This window comes from Camellia sinensis, chromosome 13 (assembly GCF_055761805.1).
Source record: "Camellia sinensis isolate YWXY chromosome 13, ASM5576180v1, whole genome shotgun sequence".
In the NCBI taxonomy this organism is placed as follows: Eukaryota; Viridiplantae; Streptophyta; class Magnoliopsida; order Ericales; family Theaceae; genus Camellia; species Camellia sinensis.
Genome location: NC_138973.1, coordinates 53,794,527 through 53,813,705, shown reverse-complemented (window position 1 = coordinate 53,813,705; position 19,179 = coordinate 53,794,527).

Here is a 19,179-nt window from a genome sequence, read left to right as displayed (position 1 = left end):
ATATGCAATGCTTATTCCCAAATTAGGCAATCTAGTCTATACTTGTTTGTTGTGCGCATAACATAGTAATTCTAGGCTAATAACCGGAATAAGAACACATAACGTTTTCAAAAACAGATATCATGGTTAGTAGAGGCCAATCTTCAGATTGGGCGAGAGGGGGTGCTCATAGCTGACCTTCTCCAATCGTACCCAAGTTCCCAAGCCAAGGCAACTTTGGTGATGACGGACACATGGCCTTTGGTACCGAGTCAGGGTTTCCTAAATTCTCCCAAAAATAAAATATTTAGGTAGCGACTCTGTATCTGGCAAAATAGTCCATGTTTAGCACTTCGTTTCAAAAATCTGTTTCTCAAAAGGATTTGCCGGATTTGGACTCTTTGGTTCAGATTAAGAACCGTGACACGAATCGAGTCCGAACTGTAGCAAGGGTCCCTCGCGAACGTGCTACAGTTTCTGGCGACTCTGTTGGGGACTTTAGAGAGCTTGACTCGAACTCATGACATCCTGTTTTGATTTCATTTATGTGTTTCTTTGCATTGCATGTGCATTGGTGCGCCTAGGATACCGTGTTTGCCATCTGCCATTCCTGAACGGTTTGTCGGAGGCTTGTCTTGTCAAGACATGACCATAAGGCTAACCGGTTATGGGCTCTGACAGTATGGGAACACAAACCCCGGTTTTACCGGGGCACCCTTTTCGACCATTCGACCTAGTGCATATTCGGATCCATAGTGACCATTCCAAGCTAGGACAGGTTGCTTACCCGATGTTAGGTTGTTTGAAAACTGCTGCGTGCATAGTGAAACCCTAGCTCCTGACAAAATAGGACAAGGAAACCCTACCCCTCCATAGGGGTGTTTTGGCTCTCTTTACTTGCTATGTGCTTTTAGTGTGTATCTCTACAGGAACGTACATATCAGTTTGCAAGTTTGAGTATCGAACCTAAGGGCATCAGTGTCAGTTTATGAGAATTAGTTACTCTGCGGGTATCAAGTCCAGTTTTGGGAATAGTGATTCTGGGGAACAGTGATCAGTAGTAGAGTGCAGTTGTTCGGCTACACCTGTGATTGATCTGTTTGGGCTGAAATGCTGTTTGTTTTTCCTTTCAGTTCAGAGTGTCCAGAGAATTGATACAGAATAGCTAGTGTTCCCCCTTGCTGAGGCAGGAGTTATGATGACGCAGAATTCAGAAGAGATTGTGGTTATGACAACTAAGCTAGATCAAGGGATCCCCCTGCGGGATGAAACCAATGTTGATGTATCGCATCCGCCTAGGTCGCCTGTCGCGCACCCGGTCTGGACCCCCCAGTTGTATCAGGCTCGCGAGCCCTCTACATTCGAGCTGATGGGAATGATTGGTGACCTCCAGAGATCCGTGGCCGATCTGGCCTATGGAATGTCGGCTTCGTCGCCAGCGGCATCGTATGCCGGGAATTTCATACCACAGGAGCCCCCGTTACTGGGGCGGATTGTGATAGAGCTCAGCCAACCAGAGGTTGCCTCCAGCTACAGCAACGACATGTCAGCAATAACCGAGCTTCGCTCTGATGCAGTAACCCAAACCCCCGATTAGGCTGAGGCCGGAGGCAAGAACGAAATGAAGGCAGATGTCGATCCCATTGAACAACTGTTGTGGGCAGTCGAGGCTTTAAAAGCCGGGGGGACGAACAAGCAACAGATATCCGCAGTTGTGGCAAAAACTATAGAGGATGCTTTCCCCACTCCACCTGAGGGTAGTTCAAGTCAGTTAGAAAATCGGGATAGGCCCTATCATGCCAGAACAGTTCCTCCTATTCCCAACCCTACACCTGGGAAAGATCAGAAAACCAAGGTAGTGCCTGCCGACCCTTTTGCTAGTGCGTCTAGTAAGAATGCTCAGACTTCAAAATACCTGCCCCGAGGGCGCAGGATCTTTCATGCTCTCTACATGTCTCTGTCTAAGGCACTTCAGATTCTTGCCGAAAGGGGGCACCACAAACCCCTTGAACCTCGGCCTCTCCCGAAGAATCTCCCTCTCACACATGATGCTGCTTTGTACTGCGCGTACCACCAACAGATCGGTCATGCCACCGATAACTGTTTTCGCCTTCGCCATGAACTGCAGGATATAATCGATAATGAGGTCATTCTTCCACCTACCTCAGTGAAGTCTGTTACCACCGAGCTGTTGGACTTTGAGGATACTGCGAGTATGTGATCAGGGGTTGGACCACCTGCGGGCAGCGCTCAGTGTATTTCAGACATGGCGTCTGGCACGCACTTTTTTGAGCATTTGTAAATGCAGTTTTGTAGCTTCTGGCTTGGGTTTTGAGTCAGTTCTTTGTTTTATTTTTGAGTCTGTATCTTTGCTTTGAGTCAGTCTTTTTGTTTTCGGGTCTGTCTTGTGGTACCGAGTCAGTCCCGTTGAATAGGATGTCGAGTGATTCTGGGGTTGTTACCTCGAACACCATTTTTGTATTTAACCTTTTTGCTTTCTTTTTGAGTCTGTCTCTGCTGTGGAGCCAGTTAAATCCGAGAAACCTGAATGAAACAGCTGCGGCTATCATGTTTCCGTGCATATTATTTGTTTTGGGCTAGTTGTGCCAGAGAATTTGAATCAAACGGCCGTGCATTCCACCTGTTCTCTTGTGCCTTGAAAATCATTGCATTGACCTATGTTTTTCAAAACCTCTTTAACACTGCGGTGAAAATGAAGGGGAAGGAATTCCTCCAGTTTTGCAAAAATTTGATCAATTGAGAGAAAGAGAGGCATGCTAAGCCTTTAATGAATGAAACCATGCTTGTTAGCGTGAGTACTGAGAAGGACCCTGGCTTGATCCAGATTGGTTCCACACTATCTTCGGCGCGAGCGACCTGTCGCTTTCTTAAAAACTTTCAAAAACGAATGTTTTGCGCGGCCCTGTGAAGATTTGTGTGGAATCGCTCTTGAGATTGTGCAGCCTAGGATCGCTCTCAGCCTCAAGATTCGACCTGTTTGTGTTGAACCTCGAACTCATTCGGAACATTCAAAGGTCAACTGTCAGAGGAGGCCTGTGTGGCCAGTTTTGAAGCTGCCCTCGAACAAGTGGCACCAAAGTCGAATAAAAAAGATTAGATCTCACCAGAAGAAGCTTGTGGAGCAACCATGATGGATTCTTCTGCGAATCATTGCAACAGCCGTTCTCCTAGATACAGGGAGGCTTCAACTTCAAAAACCATTTGCCATGGACTTGTTACACTTTTACCCTTCGAGAGGCTCGCTGGGCCGAAAACCCAGAAGGATGACCCAGGCAAAAGTTAGAGCAAGAGAAAAATACAAAAAATGCAAAAGAAAAAGAGAAGAAATAAAATAAAAAAAAAGAGAATGAAAAGATACAAAAAATCAGAAAAAAAAAAAAAGAAAATGAAAAGAAGCTCGCAAGGTCGAAAACCCGCATCAGGCACCTTGGCAAAAGTTAGAGCCTGAAAAAGTGAAGGTTAAAGTACCCGAGTGTACCTTAACCGAAACTACGTAAGGCTTGATTCCCATGTTTGGGATATGTAGGCAACTTCATACTGAAGTCCAGCCCTCAATGCTTTCATAGCGCCTCGGTCCATGTAATGGTTTTGATTATCCTTACCCTCTCTGAATCCGATAGTTCGGTTGTGACAACCGAATACATAGGCAACTTCGTCCTGAAGTCCAGCCCTCAACACCTTCAAAGTGACAGTGCCCATATATTGGTTTTGACCATCTTCGTCTTCTCCATATCTCAGAAAGTTCGGTCGTGATCATCATTGGTAAGTACTGTTTACAATATGCTGTGACATCAGCCAGACAAGGGGCAACTTTCCGTTGCCATGAGTCACCGCTCAAACCAGGGGCAACTTTCCGTTGCCGTGCAGCGTCCCTCAAACAAGGGACAATTTTCCATTGCCTCCAATCTGAGGTTGTGCATCTTGAGAATGAGTTCCGCGCTCGTTGGGCGGTGGCCGTTTGCAAATATAGTTTTTGAGAATTTTTACGGAGGTTGACCATTTTCTCGAAAATTATTTTCCAAAAATGGACCATTTTCCTGGACCCAAAAAGGAAAATTTCCAGTGCTTATAGTCTGACTTGCATGACTTTCAAATCAAAAATCGAACAAGTGCGTTAATCCGACTCTCATCTTGATCAAAACTGTTTTAGTAGAAAACCAAAACAAAAAATGGTCAAAAATGATGAACTAGGGGCACAGTTGAGTCAGGCGTTCTGTCTTTCCCCCGTCGTCAACATACTTGCCAAGAAGGCACTCTACCCGCCAGAAGAAATAGCTGTGAGCTAACGGCATTGGGCATGAACCCGCAAATTCCTATTCATTCGTCAATCACCTTGGGGAGGGATGAAAAATGAGAGAATAAAGAATAGAGAGGTGTAAGTTGAGAGAAAAGTAAGAAAAAGGGTTTTGAGAGAAAAAAAAAAAAAAACGAGCCTGAGGGCCGAGTGATGTGAGAATCACAAATCAGAAAGGATGGGAAATATACCCGGAGAACTGGCTCCTCGAGATTTGAGGTCTTTCGTTGAACATGTCCGCGTGTCGTGTCTTTCGTTTTGTTCACCTCAACTTTTGTTTTGGGTCTTTTTCGAGCGTGTCTCGTTGTGTTTAGGTCGTGTACCCCTTTGTTTGAGTCCTTCCCGCTGTGTTCAGTTGTAGGCTCGATACCCCGGTTGAAAATCCTTTTTTATTCCGAAGATCGTTTTGTGCTTAGAATGCTGTGCCATTCTCCACATTTGTGCAAAAACATGATTTGGTTCTTTCATACAACTGCAGGGTCCACCCCCGATAAGTGTGAACAGGAAAACACTGGGCCTCTTTGAAGCTCCTGGGTTTCAGATCGCATCTGAGTGCGCTTCGACTTTAGTGGATTCGACCTTCATGGTCCGTCTTGTCAGGTTTGGACTGTTTGTTCAGGATCCGCTGTGTGCAAAATGAGCCAAGCGCTGTGTTATGGGTTGTATGCAGATTACTCCCCAGTAGAGTATCAGCCAAATGTTCAGAATGTGCAGTGGTTGGTATGGTCTGTTTTTGCTATTGACTGGTTCGTTATCTGATTATTACAATGCAAGTATTCAATTTTCAGACGACGGATCAATTTCATTTACATTGAGGTGTAACATGATGTGATGCGATGCAATACATGAGATATGTGAATGTAACACTTTTTAAACAAAAAGTTTGTTCATTTCATTATCTTTTTCAAGTACATAGCTTTGAAAACAAAAATCTGCCTGTGGCAGTACAAGGTAATCTAACTACCAGCAAAGAGAAGAAAAAAAAAAGAAAAAAAAGAAGAGTACAAAAAAGAAAAGCAGCAATCTGGATCATCATCAGTTGTCTCGGGCCCGAGGATCTGTCCTCACCCTCTTCCTGGACGAAGGTCCAGGGGCATCGTCATCAGTATCGTCATCTGAGCCTGAGTCTGAGTCGTCTCCAACCTCCTCAGATGACCCGGCCTCTGCCTCTGCCTCGGACTCGTCATCATCATCATCATCATCATCATCGTCATCATCAGGAGTCGGCGCCCGAGAGCTACTCCCGACATGAATACGCCCCGCCCTGGTACGGGGACGTACAACGTCTCCACGCCCTCCTCGGGCAGGAATAGAGGGCCTTGCTGGAACACCTCCCACAGTGGGAATCGGGAAAAGAGGCTGAAAAGTATAAGAGGTAAACATATCAGTATGCCGTGAGCAGTTTATCAGTGCAAAATGCAATGCAACGTGCGAATCCCGTGAGCAGTTTATCAGTACAGAATGTAATGTATGCAGTATAGTGTGCAAATGCCGTGAGCAGTTTACCAGTGCAGAATACAGTGTATGAGTACAGTGTGCAAATGCCGTGAGCAGTTTACCAGTGCAGAATATAGTGTATGAGTACAGTGTGCAAATGCCGTCAGTAGTTTATCAGTGCAGAATGCAGTATATGAGTACAGTGTATGAATGACGTGAGCAGCTTATCGAGTGTTCTGTTGTGCACCAGATTATGTGAAGCAGCTTATGAGTATGGTTTGAGGCCGTGATCAGAAGAACATACCGGAATACTATAGAGGGCCAGGAGGTCGAAGGTCCGCTGTAGCATCCCCATCATGGAGGCATTCAACTCCAGGGACTGCCGGGTGTACTCGGAGGACGCCTGCAAAAGTATCAAAGGCATCAGTATTCTGCGAAATATCAAAATAAATTGGAATAAAATGACAATGCAAGATGCAAGAGGAAGTAGTACATACCGGAGGTGGTAAGTCATAGAACCCGACCAACTCATGGTCAGCCGGAGGTGAGGCAAAGGGAATCTGGTACGTCACCCCACCCTGCCCTCGGCATGTCAGTATAGTGGGCAGAGCAGGCTAGCTGGTCCCCCGCCCTCTCTGAACCCCACCCCTGCCGCGGACTCGAGCTCTCCTCGACACTCCTGCTCCATCCCCCGCTCTCGCTCCAGCTGCTGGCGTCGCTGGCCTCTCTCCCTCAACTCGACGGCCACCGCTCAAGGGTCGCATAATGTAGGTCCGGACGTACTCTGCGTAGTCGCCCTCGCCTCTGTGACGCTCTGCACCCCAGCCGACGGTGTAGTCCCCCATCTCCTGGGCGGCGAACCTCTCAGTATCTCTCATATGGGCAGGAGGTGGACCCGGAACTATCTGCACCGGTAAACCCAGGGTCCAACGCAAGAAACGCTCGCCCAGGTACCAAGCTGAACAGACCGGGCCCTCCAACAGAATTCGACAATGGGCAGTCTCCCCTGCTCCCTCATAGTGATCCCTCACCACAGCCAGCAACGGAGCCCAGGGTTGCCAGGTGATCTGCAGGTAAATACGCAGTTTGTTATTTATCTGTTAGCAAACATACAGTGCTAAGCAAAGCCAAAGAAAATTCTAAAGTTGAACATACCTCTGCGGCGGTGATGGTGTCGAAGTAGCGGCGGAAGAAAATAAAAGACTCTCGTGGTCTCCGCACGCATCGCACATCAAAGCGATGAGAAAAGGGGACGCCGAGTGGGGTCTCCGCATCAGGTACTGGGGCAAGCCTGGGAAAGTAGGCATACACCCACAACTGCAGAACAGATATAAGTATGACTATCAGATAAAGCAAAATACAGAATAAAGCAGAAATGGCAGAGCCATGTGTTGTGCAGTGTATTGTACAGAGTATACAGTGTGTGCAGTATACAGTCAAAGTAAAGCAGAGTATATGTGTGCCGCGTGTACAGTATATAGTCAGTGAGAGGCAGACCGTGGTGTGTGCAGTGTACAGAATACAGAAAACGTGAAGTAGAAATGTAAAAGGGGAAGAAGATGTACCTCCCAAGCTCGCCAGTAGCCGCCGAGAAGCTGTCCGCTGAGGCGGGAAGAAGAGCTCATATAACCATACAATGTGGCCAAGCCTGCGCCACCCCAGTCATAGCGGCGGATCCGCCTGACATCCACCAGTGCGCTCAATAGACATAGAGGCACGGTGTTCGCCCGGTCGGCGAAAAGAGTCATCCCAAAGAGGAACATGATGAAGCCCCGCGCATATTGATCCACCTCCTCTGGGGTCATCTGCGCCTCCTCCGCCAAGGCTGGCTGAATCCGGAAATGGCTCTCGAACCAAGAGTACCTGACAAACCCTGCTCGAGCGAGGGGAGGCTGAGTGCCGAGCAGGTACAGCTGGGCGGCGTCCCACTCATCCATATCGGTGTCGAAGGGGATCGGATCACCCCTACCTCGATGCCAGTGAGCATCGAGAAATCATAAGGGGTCATCGTCATGTCCCCCGCAGCGGAGAAGTAGAAGGAGTTGGTGGTATCCCACCACCTCTCCACTAAAGCGGCAAGCAAGGGCCTGTAGGTCGTGAGCCGGGAGAGCCCCCTGCAGAAGATGTCGAAATCGGCCTCGTCGACGATGTGATGAACCGCGTCTGGAAGCTCTAGGTACCAATCCCAAGCAACGATATTCCCATACCCGCGGATGGTATGGGAATCCCCATGTAATCAAAAAAGAAAAAAAAAACAATTGCGAGGCAATATTCAAAACACAGTTTTAAGAAACATACAGGTATACAGCATACGTGCATGTTTTCAAATTCAAACAGACATCGGGTGCCGGTGTACTTACAATGAACTACAACGTGTGATGTGTCAGCGTGTTTGAATGGATCAGGGCAAATACGGCATGTGTGCATGTTTTCAGACTCAAGCAGATACCGGGTACCAGTGTGCATGCAGTAAAATACAGTGTGCGCCGTGTGTTTGGGTGATTTAGGGTCAGTGCAGTGTGTGTGCACGTGTAAGTTTCAAACAGATATCGGTTGTAAGTTTGTTTGCAATTAACTACAGTGTACAGTGTATCGGTGCATCTGGGCTAAGTAGTTAGAGAACAGAATCAACTAATGGCAGTTATGTTCTACATTGCGGAAAATAATAAAACAGAAGAAAGAATGTTACCTCGGAACGAAGGACAGATGGGAGGTAGGCTCGCGCAGGAGAAGCCCGGGTGCCACGCTTCTCTCGAAGCTCCAGAACTGGCGTAGTCCATCGGGGAGCATCACATGAACCGCAGGCCTGTAGGTCTCCGGATCGAACGGCCGGATATGAAGTGGCAAGAGGTCGGCCTCGGGATCCATCTCGAGCTCTGGAGGGGTCCCGCCCTGTGGAAGATCGTCCGCCATCTCGAAGAGAATGTGAAAATGGCCGGAAGACGAAAAATTGAGCGAGAATGTGAAGAGTTAACAAAAAGTCAACCCCGAGAGGGCCGGAAAAGGCCGGAAAAGCCGAAGTGCGGAAAAGGCACAGATATCGAGAAAAACTCAAGGGAAACAAGCCCCGAGTGGCGAAAATCGAAAGAATAACACTGAAATGAAATTTTAATCAGTTCAAAACGTTGGAAACGCAAGGGTGAATGCGAATCGAACGACGAAACGGAGCCACAAACCAAGGAAAACGAGGAAATAAGGCTCGGAAAATATCTTAGAGAGAGAGAGAGCAGGAGATTTCGAGCAAGGGGAAGTGAAGAAAATAGGGCTACAAGCCCTATTTTAAAAGACCCGTAGCAAAATGACTGAACTGCCCCGATACAGGGACTTTTTGTCGGTCGGCCACACTCTTTGCCGGTCGGCAAAATATTGTGCCGATGGAAATTGTATGATGTCCGATGGATGGCCGGTGATGCATTTTGATGGCCGGTGGGCATCCGGTGGTCTCCTACAGTGGTTTTGGAGCCTCCTACACCCTTGTTTGAGTTATGTGTGGGGTCCAGGGCCTTTAGTGCTCAAAACAGTGTAAAACAGTGCATTTCCGACGCTCAACCCCCTCCGTTTTGACCTCGGATCGTGTCTCCTGTGCGTGGCACTTGAATTCGTGCAAGGTGTATCCTTTTCGTATCCTTTTGGCTTTTACAAAACTCAAAAGTTGCCCCATGTGCATCACATATCGATTGCACTGTCTTGTGCATTTCAAATCAATCGCACTGTCTTGCGCACTCGCGTTGTCTAACACATCGTGCTATTTTGCGCATCTTATTGCATTTTGCAAGCATTCCATCGCACTATCTTGCTCATCGCACTGTCTTATGCACTCACGTTGTCTAACGCATCGCGCTATTTTGCGCGTCTCATTGCATTTTGCATGCATTCGATCACGCTTTTTTGCGTATCTCATTGCATTTTGCATGTTTGTAATCAATTTCATTACTTGCGTAGACCGCATATTTATAATTAAGTATGTTACTTGCATAGACCGCATGTTTGTAATCAATTTCATTACTTGTGTAGACCGCATGTTTTGCTTGCATAGACCGCATGTTTATAATTAATTACGTTGCTTGCATAGACCGCATGTTTGCAATCAATTTCATTACTTGCGTAGACCGCATATTTATAATTAATTACGTTGCTTGCGTAGACCGCATGTTTATAATTAATTACGTTGCTTGCGTAGACCGCATGTTTGTAATCAATTTCATTACTTGCGTAGACCGCATGTTTTGCTTGCGTAGACCGCATGTTTATAATTAATTACGTTGCTTGCGTAGACCGCATGTTTGTAATCAATTTCATTACTTGCGTAGACCGCATGTTTTGCTTGCGTAGACCGCATGTTTATAATTAATTACGTTGCTTGCGTAGACCGCATATTGGTAATCAATTTCATTACTTGCGTAGACCGCATGTTTTGCTTGCGTAGATCGCATGTTTTGCTTGCGTGGACCGCATGTTTGTAATCAATTTCATTACTTGCGTAGACCGCATGTTTTGCTTGCGTAGACCGCATGTTTGTAATCAATTTCATTACTTACGTAGACCGCATGTTCTACTTATGTGGACCGCATTCTTATGAAAGCCGCATGTTCTACTGGCGTAGACCGCACGTTTGAAACCAATTTCACTTCTTGCGTAGACCGCATGTTTATGACCAATTTCATTACTTGCGTAGACCGCATGCTTATGATTAATTTCGTTGCCTGCGTAGACCGCGTGCTCCACTTACATGTCTATGCCTTCACAGCATTGTTATGCTTCCCACTTGCTTTGCGTTGTCACGCATTTTCAAGTACATTAATATGCATGTTGTTAATAACATCGTACCTGTTAAGTTGTTTTCTTTGCAGGCACGATATTGTATGTACGGTTCATTTAAGGTTGGTGCAACCAGACGAACCGGACGGGTACGGTATACTCCGAGTGAGCCATATTGAGAATTTCCACAGTCTAGGAGACCTTAAATCCTCGGAAGGTGCAAGACCTTTAGTGCATTGATTTGCACAGTCCATTTACATTGTCATGTATCTTAAAAGCCGCGCATTGTCGTGCACTTCGAAATCATGCATCATCATGCATTTGCATTTCCAAAACAAAAAACAAAACAAAAAATATAGTTGCATTGTCATGCATCATCGTAAATAGTTGCATTGTCATGCATCATCATAAATAGTTGCATTGTCATGCATCATTGCATATTTGTAGATATTGCATTGTAGCTTGCATGCATTCACTACATCACCTCCGCCTATGGCTTGCGCCTTTCCATGTTGAGCTTGGTCTGGAATGTGCCCATACTTTTCACGTCAAAATATAGTTCAGTAGACCGTTCTATGTTAGACACGGCTTGTATGTGTACATGCCTTTCCTAGGCAAGATTTGGTTTGGCCCGCAGGCCATATCCATTGTTTCCATTTCCATTCCATTGCATATTTGTAGATATTGCATTGTAGCTTGCATGCATTCACTGCATCACCTCCGCCTATGGCTTGCGCCTTTCCATGTTGAGCTTGGTCTGGTATGTGCCCATACTTTTCACGTCGAAACATAGTTCATTAGACCGTTCTATGTTAGACACGGCTTGTATGTGTGCATGCCTTTCCTAGGCAAGATTTGGTTTGGCCCGCAAGCCATATCCATTGTATCTATTGCCATTCCATTGCATATTTGTAGATATTGCATTGTAGCTTACATGCATTCACTGCATCACCTCCGCCTATGGCTTGCGCCTTTCCATGTTGAGCTTGGTCCGGTATGTGCCCATACTTCTCACGTCGAAACATAGTTCAGTAGACTGTTCTATGTTAGACATGGCTTGTATGCGTACATACTTTGCCTAGGCAAGATTTGGTTTGGCCCGCGTGCCATATCCATTGTAGTGTAATTGTTGCATCCAGCATTAGGATCGTAGTCTTCTCCCCAGCGGGTCGTTTCCCCACCTTTGTCATCTCCCCCCAATACTTGTTCTTGTGTCCGTCTACATTACTCATAGTTCAGTTGATCGTTCTATGGTAGACAGACTTGTTACCTCCATCAATCTATTTGACATAGGTGTGGTTTCGAACCGCTCATGATTGGATCATGATTCAATTGCATTGCACTTTCATTTGCATTGTTTATACATAGTTTTGTATATATTGCATATCATTTTGCATTCATTTTTGCATTGTCATGCATGTTGCTAACGATATTGTACCTGTTAAGTTTGCTTTCTTTTCAGGCACGATATTGTATGTACGGTTCGTTTGAAGCTGGTGCAACCAGACGAGCCGCACAGGTATTGTATCCTCCGAGTGAGACGTATCGAGAATTGCATAATTCTCTTACATCCTTTCTGCATTTGTAATGTAGTTGCATTGGTGTATGCTAGCTTAAAACTGTCGCATGTGTGCTTCATTACAGCTTTCTTTGCATGATCTTAAGTTATGTTCGGCTTTGTGCATTGTCTTGCATTTTGCCCCTGCCTTCGGGTGCATATCTTGTTTGTCTTGCATGTTTGTCTGAGTCTTCGGCCTTGTCAAAAATGGGTCGTCTCTGGGCTTTGACATTCACTCCCGTCATTGTTATGACTTTCGAGCTCTGTCAAAAGGGGCAACTGTAGACACCCCATTTTTGACCGTCCTCAAGACTTGGATGTCACCATTGGAACACTTGGTGATTACCCTTGTTTGTGTTCGTCTTGAGTTCTCGGAGGTCTCGGTTGCGCGCCTTGCCTCAGGATCTCTCGACTCGACCGTGTTGTGTCTGGTTTTGCCCCAAACACTTGGGTTTTGCCTTGGAGGGGGGGCGGGAATGCCTTGTGACGCATCCCCACGCATCACCGGCCATGGCTTGATGCCACCGGCCAGTGCTTTTATGCCATCGACAATGTATATTGCCGGTCGGCACTCTTTGTTGCCGGTCGGCCATTTATTTTGCCAAAATGGCAATTTTGAATGGCCGATCACTGTTCATCTACTTTTGGTAGATATTTTGTGCCAGCTGTGATAGCTGGCACCCACCTTTTCTCTCCTCCATAGATCTCTCTCTTAACAAGCTTGTTTGACAAGCTTTACAAGAGAGAGCTCTATAAGAGAGAGTCTCCTCTATTGGATTTAGGGTTAGACAACATTTTTAGAGAGCTTTGATATTAGGGTTAGGAATTTGTATCTATTCCATCTCTATATTTCCCTCTCTTGTTAGTTTAGTGTGTGTTTGGCCCTACTTTTGCACACAAACACCCACCATTACACCTTTTCTTGGTTATTGAGGGCCAAAGGAGTGTTCTTGGAGTTCTTGGAGCTGATTTCAACCTCAAGAAGCTGCTGGAGCTCCATTGTTGAAGAAGGTCTACAAGGGTAATCACTTTTCCCTTTTATCCCCCATTTTTGCACACTACTTTTACCTATCTTGCATCTATATTTGAGCTTTGTATATAACATAAAACATTTCTGTTTTTAGGCCCTCTAAATAGTTATTTAAGGTTGTTTCAAGCTTTGGGGTTGTTTGACCCCTCTTAAGCCTTGTAAGGCTCCATTTTGTGCCATTTTGGGTGAGCTCCGAGACCTTGGTGTTTGGGCCTCCTCGCCACTGAAATCTTGAGGGATTTCAGAGGTGGGGATGGTGCCTTGAGGTCCCAAGAAGGAGAGGGCCACCCCCTCTCCTTGTTGTCCTTGAAAAGGACCATTTTTTGGCCTCTTAAGGGAGCACCATGTTTAGGTTCATGTTGACCATGCCTTAGCTGATTTTTGTGCTTATTATGTCATAATATGCCTCTGTTTTTAGTTGGTTTTGGTACACCATGCTTGCTTAGCATACATGCCTTGTAATGCCATTTTGTTGCCTTAACGTGCCTTAGGTTGTAAACCATTGTTCTAGCATGTTTTAGGCTTGGCTTTGTGAAGCTTTCATGTTTATTTTTCCATGATTAAGGTCTGTCCTTAGTTGTTTGGATCGATTTTAGCATGTACTGCATAGTCCTTTTGCATTTTGGCTTGCTGGCCTCAAGTGTGTGATTGTGTGGTATGCATTACTTGCATCATTTTCAGTGGTTTGGGACCACTTGCCATGCTATTTCAGTCCTCATAACATGCTTGCATGCTTGCTTCTTGATGCTTCTTTGATGCTTTAAAAGCTTGCGTTGAATGCTCCATGTTTGGTCTCTTTTGCATGCTTCCATTTTTAGGATACTTGGATGCCATCTAGGTGTTCCCTTAACATTGTTTAGGTCTGCCTTGAACATGTTTTAAGTCTTCTTGGCCTTGTGGGGCTTGGTTGGCTTGGCCATGGTTTGAGTCTCCTTGCCTTGCCTCAAGTATTTGGACCAATTGCATGCTTTGTTTGTCTTGTTTGCTTGGTTTAGCACCATCATTAACCTGATTTTCAAAGCTCGTGTGCATGCCATATGTTCATGTTTGCATCCTCTTAAGTGTGCTTGAGAATTGCTCTTTAATGCTTGAAGTGTTGGAGATCATTTGCATGCATGTTTGCATGCCATTAGTCCTTCATTTTTGGGCACTTTGGCCACTGTTTTAGGTTAGTTTGAGGGCTGCCTAAATTAGTCTAAGTCCATTCTTGCATGTTGTGACATGCTTACCTTGTGTGTTGATCGCATGCTTGGCCTATCACGTGTTGTGGCATGTCTAAGTGACTTTGCATTTGGCATGCATTTCTCTTAGTTGGAATTACCTAACATGTTGCATGCTTTGCATACTTGCATGCTTGAGTAACTAGCATAGTTGTCACATGCCTTGTATGCTTGTTTGCATTACCATGTTGCATGCCTAGTTAACATGCTTAGGTTGCATTGCATGCATGCTTTGCCTCTTGATTATCCATGACTGAGGTTGAGCTCCTCATTTGTTTGTTGGTTTGCATTGCATTTGAAATCAACATGCATAAATTGGTCTCTTGGGCCATCACGCATTGAAATGCGCGATCGACGGTCCGAGAACCAAGGACCATGTCCCTTTGAGTCATAAACATGATAAGGGATATGGTCGGTGCATACATTGCTTGAATTGCATTGCCATGCAAAACCCTGTCCTCTGCTGCTGTCAAACAGATTCTGCAGGAACTTTTTACTGATCGACTGCACAGAGTGCCGACCGGCAATCCATCTGTGGCCGATGGATTCATTTTTGGCCGATCGACACCAAATCACAGTCGATGATGATTCCCTCCAGCCGGTGGCATCCCCCAATGTCCAAAGAAGCAATTCTGAGACTTTGGCAGTCTTCAGAGGGGTAGAGTAGGGAAAATAGAGGCAGCCTACGCATGGCAGTAGACTTCCGAGCAAGACCCGAGCACGCGTGCATTGAGCCCTCTTCCCGAGGTCCCTTTTTCTTCCTTTCTTAAATTAATTAATTTGTTTAATTAATTTAGTTGGTCTGTAATAATTAATTAGCTAGGATAGTTAATTCATTATTCGAATTGTATTATTCTTTTGGTCCCTCCGAGCGAGGACGAATTTGTAATAAGTGTGGGTGAGTGTGCGCATGTCTTCCAACCCCCACTTCTTTCTCCCTTTTACTTACCTGCTTTGATGGTTAGTAATAGGTCATGTTTAATTTAGCATACCTTATGCTATGCATGCGTGCACCATTCATCAGTCTTGCATGCACCGGGCTCGGGGCATCATGCTAACTGCATTAGTATTTCAAATCTAACTTGAATACATGCTACTTGTGCATTTTCACATGTCATTCATAGAATAGCCGAGCCTACTCTAGTGACATTCCGTATGCGTTGCATTAGACATTTAAACATGGACTTGGATCATGCATTGATTGCTAACGACTTCTTTGTTTTGGCACGGAGTACGATGTAAGTATTTATGCTTTAGCGTCCTTGCATGCATGTGAGTATTGCCATGATAGCATGATTACCATGAGGCTAGCTGCTTATGTGATATAACTGCTTGAATGCCTGTGGGTGAAGGTTGGATTGTCTGAGTTGGAATGACTCATTGAAATCCGTGTTTTAGCCTACTTGCGAGTAGCAAATTCCAAAATATTTTTCCAAAACAATCGGATATGCAATGCTTATTCCCAAATTAGGCAATCTAGTCTATACTTGTTTGCTGTGCGCATAACATAGTAATTCTAGGCTAATAACCGAAATAAGAACACATAACGTTTTCAAAAACGGATATCATGGTTAGTAGAGGCCGATCTTCGGATCGGGCGAGAGGGGGTGCTCATAGCTGACCTTCCCCAATCGTACCCAAGTTCCCAAGCCGAGGCAACTTTGGTGATGACGGACACGTGGCCTTTGGCACCGAGTCAGGGTTTCCTAAATTCCCCCAAAAATAAAATATTTAGGTGGCGACTCTGTATCTAGGAAAACAGTCCATGTTTGGCACTTCTTTTCAAAAATCTATTTCTCAAAACGATTTGCTGGATTTGGACTCTTTGGTTCAGATTAAGAACCGTGACACGAATCGAGTCCGAACTGTAGCGAGGTTCCCTCGCGGACGTGCTACACAATGCAAAGAAACACATAAATGAAATCAAAACAGGATATCACGAGTTCGAATCAAGCTCTCTTAAATTCCCCAACAGAGTCGCCAGAAACTGTAACACGTCCGTGAGGGACCCCGCTACAGTTCGGACTCGATTTGTGTCACGGTTCTTAATCTGAACCAAAGAGTCCAAATCTGGCAAATCGTTTTGAGAAAACAGATTTTTGAAAGAAGTGCCAAACATGGACTGCTTTGCCAGATACAGAGTCGCCACCTAAATATTTTATTTTGGGGAATTTAGGAAACCCTGACTCGGTGCCAAAGGCCGCGTGTCCGTCATCACCAAAGTTGCCTCGGCTCGGGCCCTTGGGTACAATTGGGGAAGGTCAGCTATGAGCACCCCCTCTCGTCCGATCCGAAGATCGGCCTCTACTAACCATGATATCCAATTTTGAAAACGTTATGCGTTCTTATTCCGGTTATTAGCCTAGAATTACTATGTTATGCGCACAACAAACAAGTATAGACCAAATTGCCTAAATTGGAACAAAACATTTCATGCTTGTTTTGAAAATGGTTTGCTACTCGCAAGTAGGCTAAAATGTAGGTTTTGCCACCCTCAAGTAGGCTTTAGAAAAGATGGTTTTGCCACTATCTAGTAGGCTTAAAACTCACAGTTTTAATGCATTATTCCAATATAGGCAATTCAACCTTCATCCACAGGCATTCAAGCAGTTATATCACATAAGCAGCTAGCCTTATGGTAATCATGCTGTTATGGCAACACTCACACGCATGCGGTATGCTAAAGCAAAAGAACTTACAGAGTACTCCAAGCCAAAATAGAAACTAGTTAGTAATCATATGCATGATCCTAGTTCATGTTAAGATGGCTAATGCAACACATGCAAAATACAACTAAGATAGGCTCAGCTAATCTACAATGACATGTGAAATGCTACAACTAATACGTATTCAATTTGAAATTAAAATACAAATGCAGTTAGAGTGATGCGCCGAGCCCGATGCATGTAAGACAAATGTGTGGATGCACGCATGCATAGCATAAGGTATGCTAATTTAAATATGTCCTAGTCTACCATCATAAGCAGGTAAATAAAAGGGAAGAAAGACGTGGGGTTGGAAGACATACACACACTCACGCACACTTATTACACAATTGCCCTCGCTCGGAGGGTCCAAATAAATAATACTAAATTAATTATTACAAAATTTCGAATCTAATTAACAAATTAAATGTAAAGAGAAGATGGTCGCAGCCCCCGCCTCGGGATGCGTGAATGATGCATGTTCGAATTTATCTTGCCCCGAAAGCCCGTACCATACCACTGTTGCCTCTGTTTACACTGCCCTGCTTCTCTGAATACTGCCAAAATCCTGGGACAGGTTCCCTGAACCCTGTAGGACACCATCGGCTGAAGGGAATAGCACCGGCCATGGAACTTATCCATCGGCTGGGGTTTCATATTATCGGCCACCAATCCATGGCCGGTCGGCACTCTACAGTGCCGGTCGGCAAAAACTCCCTGCAAAAATTGGTTTTTGACAGCAACAAGGACAGACAGTGTATGGCATGGAATTTCAAGCAGATGTATGCGCGGGCACACTCCCTATCATGCAAGGGACTCAAGGGAGCATGACCCTCGACCCTCGGGCCATCAATCATGCATTTTGATGCGTGATGGCCTAAAGGGCCAAGGTTGCAATTCAATGAAAATGCATGCAACATATAAATGAATACAAAAACCCTATCATGCCAAAGTCAAGGGCCTCAGTGACCGAGAGTTGGGACGCACTACATCACTTGTAGTATGAACACTTCTCCTCCCTCACACTTGGTTTGACACCCCAAACCAAGCAATGCAATGCATGTTATGCAAACATGGCTCGAAAATGCAACATATCACTAAAATGCAAAGCATGCCAAATGTAATGCAACATATCATGGCAAGCATGTAATGTTCCTAACATGCAGTGCTACAATGCAACTCATCATGCAATGCTAACATGGTACAATGTAAGCATGCGATTAGAGGCAACAAGTCATGCATACAACCATGTCCGAGAAGGGACTTAGACTGAAATGGGAGGCCTCAAACCCCCCCCCCCAAAACAGTGGCCAAAAGTGTCTCAAGTGATGGACAAAATGCACTACAAGCATGTAAGTCAAAAGGGGCCCAAGGCTAAGGCATAACAACAGGGCACTCCACTACCACTAACCCAAGCAAGCGTGGTATGAACTATACAACCCAAAAATAGAATTTTAGCATGCAAAATAGCTCCAAAACCCACTGGTATGGCAGCCCTAAAATGACCCAAACACATAGGCATACACAATGCACATGTCAAGGCATGAAAACACAATACTTCAAGGCATTGAAAGAGACACAAAGGACAATGTAAGACCACATTATATAGACTGGAATATGATCTCAACTAATGCCAAATGATGACAATAGGCCAAGCTAGGCATGTTAATGATCCATACACTCAAGGCTCATGATCCAAAATGCAAAGAAACTATATCAAGCATGCTAAACAAGACCAAATCAATGGCCAACAGACCTCATGCATGACAAAATATGGTCAAGAACTTCACAAAGTGAAGCCAAAGTATGAGAGCATGGTAGTCAAAAGTCACGATGCATTTCTAGGCACAAACAAGGGAATACAAAGCAAGTATGTTAAGCATGCAAAGGGCCACCAATCTGACCAAAAATAGAGATAACATGTGACCTAAATAGCACCAAAAACATCTGATATGGAGCCAAAAACAACCAAGCATATATGCTACCCTTATGAGCCCAAAACATGCACAAATGAGACACAAAGGGAGAGGGGTGTCCCTCCCCTATACAAGACTTCAAACCATCTTCTTTACCACTGAAAATCCACTAGATTTCAGTGGTGAGAAGGCTAATACAACAAAGCAAATAAGGCTTAAAGAAAAAGACACCAAAAGGGGCCAAAAGAGACCTAAGAGGAG